Here is a 6000-nt window from a genome sequence, read left to right as displayed (position 1 = left end):
GGGCCTGCTCTAGGCTTCGTGTCGGAGGATACCCTTTTGTTTTAAATGCTGTTTGCTTTCTTTCATTGTTTGCATGGTTTTTTTCCCTCTCTCTACACATTCAACATGTGACTTCACCATAGCACAGTTCAACATGGAGGAGCCCTGCATCATCAGCTGAGGGAAGCTGGTGGGTGGTGATCAGGGTAAGTTCTCCATGCCCACATTTCACCCAATACTATGAAATTTCAGAGGTGTGGAGTCAACGTTGAGGGCACCCTCTGTTTCTATATCACTGAGCCTAGCCCTCACCCCCTTCCTCCTTGTTCATTCCAAGCAATGCAGACATGTCACCAGGAACTGCAATGGAAGGATCTGGTCTATAATTGTCCTCTTGCGTTAAGCCTGCAGGAAAACACCAACCTGTTGATTGACTGTAAATTTACACACCAGTCCCTAGAGGAAGAACCAGTGACATTTAACTGGCCTGGGAACAACTTCACTGGATTGAAGCCAAGTTATCTGTGCAGTTTTATTCCGATACACAAATGTACATAATAAAACAAATCAAAGATACAAAGGTTGGAGCAGACCACTCAGCTCATCAGTGACTGCTCCACATTCAATGAGATCAGGCTCTAAGGCAGATCATTAGCACACAATCCTGCAATAAGATTACAATTCCTTAACGTCCAGGAACCAATCCAGCCCCAACATAAATCAACTTAATAAGTCCATGTGAAGGAATGTCTTGTTCAGTCCGAACCATCTCTCTAACACACACAGAGTTTTTAGACTGAAATCTATAGTTCTCCTCACCTGGGGAAATATCATTTCTGGGTACCCTTCTCTCCACAGGATCATAATGAGTTATTACTGTAAATAAAAACTAACAGTAACATAACACTACAATGCATGGGGAATAATAATGAGTAGGCCATTTCCAATAAATAAACACGTCAAGGATAAATATCAGTTAGGCAAGTGCAAACATAAAAGCTTGAATGTCCCTTTAAAGGAAAATGAGGCTATCACTTGTATGTACACTGACACACCCATGCAAAGTTACCTTTCACCAGGAAGTGGTAATTTAGCTCACACCACTATAAACTTAGATTAAACTTGCATTCACAAAATATTTTAAGCTACATGTTTAAAAAAAAATAAAAGATGTATGTGAGTCTACACGCAATAATTGGAGCTCACAGTTCCATTATCAGATCAGTCCAGTTTGCTTCACTTCACTTACTCACAGTACCAAACAATTCTGCCTGAAAACACAGTCCAAGTGAAATATCAGTATCCACACAATGTCCAAGGCATCAAACATTCTCCAAGGTCATGTGATAATCAGATTATTAAACATCATCTGTATGTACATTCCCCATGAGACCATCGTCTACACGAGGATTTTCGCATCGCAGTATCAGTCCTTCAAAATGGGTTCAGTGAGTGTTTCACCATATTCTTCTGCTATGTTCCCCCCCCCCCCTCCAAAAACTCGACTATTCTCTCCAGAAAATAGTTACCACTAATCCTTCTAGAATGATTTGGGGCATCTTATAGGCCAAGATGTTAACAAGACAAATCCTGTTGGCTAATTCATCAAGCCTAGTTTATCAATTAATTGAATTACTCAACTGCATAATATAATTAAAGGAATATCATTGCACTTTGAGAAAATGTGCAACAGCATATCTGTATGAATACAACAAACCATGACAATAACCCAGGATACTACATCTGTTCCCATGTAAATAAATTTAATGAACACCATAGATACAGGAAATCTGAGATAGATACCTCTGCCAATTTGACCTAACAGTATTGGGCTTCAAAAATAGTTACAATAAGGCCCAGAGCAACCACTTGGTGCAATCACCTTCTATCTGAGCACATTAGAGCTTGCAGGACTGAGTAACAAATGCTACAACCTCAGGTAACTCACTTCTTCTGCCGGACATCCATCCATGCTATTAACTCAGTTTTTCCCTTTGTCACTGCAGACTGGCCCTGTGAGCATGTCCCACTGTACAGCATTTCAAAACGTTCCACCTTCCTGAGTTTTATTCTCACACTCCCTGCCCTCTGCTTTCATGCTTCCAAATACTTTACTCAACTTCTCCTCATAGTAACGGCCTCTGTTAACCACCAACAAGGTGACCTGTACTGCTTCCTGACTTAATCATAATACAGACATCTCTTTGGTTTCACACTAAACTTCTCTCCTACTTTTAGTAATGCTTTCTCCCTTTCCTAGTTCTGACCAAGGATCTTCCGCCTAAAACATTCATTCATTCTCATTCATTCTCTCTCTCCCTCCCTCTCCCTGACCTGCTGGGTGCTTCCAGCAATCTGTTCTTGACCCTCTACCCAGCCTGTCATGCCTTACCAGAATTCCGTGTACCTATCATCCTTCCTGTCTACCAGCTCAGTCTGATGTTGGTATCACTGGCCATTTGGTCAAGTTGAGCCGTGATGAAACGGCCATTGGCGACAGATGCGTGCAAGTTGCCGGCGCCATTTCTCACATTGCTGCATGCCGTTATGAAGCTGTTTTGATGCAAGTCCTTCCTCTCTGCTGGAATTCTTCTGACATGCAATATCCAGCTGGGGATGAGATAATGATTCCCCCAACAGTGAGAGACAGCAGCAGAGTGCACTCAGAGCTGACCATTGCTCTGGGATCTGGGCCAAGTTTGCATTCTGAGTATCTTCCCATTGCCTCTTGCTCATCATCACCCAGCTTCAACGAGCCTCTGGTTGCCCCAAAATGCTAAATGGACCACTGGGGAAGTCGAAACCGGTGACTACGAATTCAGGAGTCCTCCGGAGGCTGGAGTCCGAAGAGGATGGCCTGAAGTTTTGGGACTGCGTACAGTATATACATGGAGAGTGGAATAGGCATTGTTTATCTGCTGCTGATTTGTTGCTCTGTTTTATTGCGTTTCGGGTTGTTCTGCGGGCATGCGATATTGGCAATGGAATGTGTGGTGACACTTGCAAGCTACCCCCAGCACATACTTGTGTGTGTAACAGATTTCACCGCACATTTCGATGTATATATGTAAATCTGAACCTGATAGAACTGGGCGCTGAGATCCTGGTCCTGTGTAATAACCCTGCAGTTGTTTTGCTTTCAGAGACTGCCACTGGTGCTTTCTACGTGACTGCACCAACTTGCTGAAATTATGAATGTACAGCAGAAAGAAACTGCTGGAGGAGCTCAGGAGGCCAAGCAGCATCTACGGGAGGGAACAGAGCTGTCAATGCTTTGAGTCAAGCCTGGCCTGGAACATCTACAATTCCTTTCCCTCCGCAGGTGCTGTTAAACATGTCTTTATTTTTCCCTTTGGTCTCTTGTACCCCCATTGCAGAGTCTGGGACGTGCCACATTCCTGTGCAGTGCATGTAAGCTCATGTCAGAATGCTGGTGGTATAAAATGATGAAATGAAGCCAACTGCTATGCTATATTCAGTTGGAGCATTGCCAGCTGCAATAAGCCACATTTTTCTGAATCAGAGAAGCAGGTTGGGATTTGTACTGTGAACCTTAGTGGATTTTTTGCTGCTGTCTCCTTGCTATGGTTGCCTCCACAGTGACCCCAATGGGTAAGCTGCATAAGCTGAAGATACAGACTAAAGCAAAGGGTCATACAGTCCAGAAACAGGCCCTTCAGCCCATTGAGTCCATGCTGTTCATCAACCACCTATTTACACTAATCATGTTGCATTCTCTCACATTCCAAAAACTGTTTCCAGATTCCACCACTCACCTACACACCACAGGGGAGTTTACAGCAACCAATTAACTACTGACCGTTGGGAAATGGGTGGAAACTCGAGTACCCAGAGGAAACCTACGTAGTGAATGTGCAAACTCCACACAGACTGTGCCAGGGGTCTCTGGAACAGGCAATGGCTAAACCCGTCACACCACATCTGCCTCCAATGTAGGGTCTTTCTACCGATGAGCCTGGATGGGATAAAGGCGGTGGAGAGAGAAGATTCAGAGAGTCAAGCAGAGGAATCTGGGGGAGATCAGATATCATAGTTTGGAGGTCGGTTGAGTGTTTCTGTGCTCTGCAGTCTCGGAGAGGATTCCGGAAGACAGAAACAGTGTGCGGGGAGCTCGAGGCAAGAAGCCTGCAGGACAGGGTGCAAACCGTTGTTCAACTCTATTTCACCAGTAAGAGCGATGAGGGAGATTGAAGCTTCGAGCCAAGTGCAGAGGGTGAGCACCAGCTGCCTGTCTCTTGATGGTTCTGCAGCAGAGAGGGGCAGGTCTCTGACGGGACCCGGAGAGTGTCCCCAGGTTTGCTGCACTTTGGGTGTGGATTTGGACTGTAGATGTCCTTCCAATCCTACAGAGTTTTTATATTGTGTTTTTCATCCAATCATGACTTTTTCTTTACCATGGGGAGGGGGATTTAGGGATCAATGTGTCTGTTCTGTTTTGTTTGGATTTTTTGTGTGGGAAGAGGGGTTTGTTGTTTGATGTACCTGTTGTTTTTGTTTGGTTTTTGTGCAGGGAGGGGGATTCGGGGATTGATGACCATGCTGCCTTTCGTTTCTCTCTTGGTTTCATGGCTACCCGGAGAAGAAGAATTTCAGAGTTGTATATATAATAAATTAACCTTTGAAATTTTGGAATCTGGACCAACAAATAATCTGTTGAAGGAACTCAGAGAGTTAAACAACATCTGTGAGGGGAAATGGAATTGTCAGTGTATCAGTTCAGAAACCTACATTCAGAAGTAGGTTCAGTTTGGATGCAATAAGGGGCAAAATAGTTGGTGGGAGATTAAATTGGTCACAGTATAGATCAGAAAATTAGAGATTTATGTAATGAGGATACTATGATAATCAAGGAAAATCAAGGGAACTTCTCACTATTCAGGACAGGTGCATAAAAAGAGCTCAAAGGATCATTAGGGAACCGAGTCACCCCAACCACAAACTGTTCCAGCTGCTACTAAGGCACCATCAATAACTCTCAGAGATGGGAGGCAAACGATAGGCTTTTATTAGCTGCAAAAGTGACCACAACATCTTGGAAACTGAGGGAGTAGTGCCTCCAATCGCCCTTATACAGGGGTCTGTGGGAGGAGCCACAGGAGCAGTCAGCAGAGGGGCGTGTCCAGACAGGTATACACATAGTTTACCACAGATACCATCCAGGAAGTGGTACCACAGCATAAAAGCCAGGCCCAGCAGGCTCCAGGACAGCTTCTTCCACCAGACCAACAGATTGATTAATTCACGCTGATACAATTGTAGTTCTATGCTATATTGACTGTTCTGTTGTATATACATACAATTACAAATTACTCTAAATTTCACATTGTACATTTAGATGGAGATGTAACGTAAAGATTTTTACTCCTCATGTATATGAAGGATGTAAGTAATAGTCAATTCAATTCAAGTTATAGATTAGACAGACCAAATCACCATCAATCACCAGTATGAAGGATAAACTCTTGGAGAGTATAAGATGATTTTTAAGATTTGTCAGGTGAGGAACTAGCAAGCTAATTTCCAATCTTTGTTGTATAATGAGAAAAGACTGCTTGAAGATTTGATAGTTCATGAGATTTTAAGGGAGTGTGATCAATACTGCAGTGGAATTTTATGCAAATTTGTAGCATATTAATCCCAGACTGTCTTAAATATGTATAAAGCAGAATAAGAAGCAATGAGGCAGAAGCTGGTTATTGTCATTTATGAAATAAGATGAAGTTGAAAGAGTGAATCAGAAATGACTGACATTTTTATAACTAACACATGTTTTTTTCCAGATTTCTGGCCCTTTTAAATCACAATTTCTGTGGCTATTGAAGAAGTTAAAGATTGAATTAAATAAAAGGTCATTGCCAATAAAAACATTAAGCCCGAGACTGGGATAAATTTCAGAACTCGGCAACGAGGCACGAAGAGTTTGATTCGCAAAGGGAGAGTAAACTTGAAAAAGTTTGTAAAAGAGTAGTGGACTTTACTTATGGAACTGTGGAGAAAGGA

This window comes from Hypanus sabinus, chromosome 8 (assembly GCF_030144855.1).
Source record: "Hypanus sabinus isolate sHypSab1 chromosome 8, sHypSab1.hap1, whole genome shotgun sequence".
NCBI classification, from domain to species: domain Eukaryota; kingdom Metazoa; phylum Chordata; class Chondrichthyes; order Myliobatiformes; family Dasyatidae; genus Hypanus; species Hypanus sabinus.
This window is presented reverse-complemented; position numbering follows the sequence as displayed.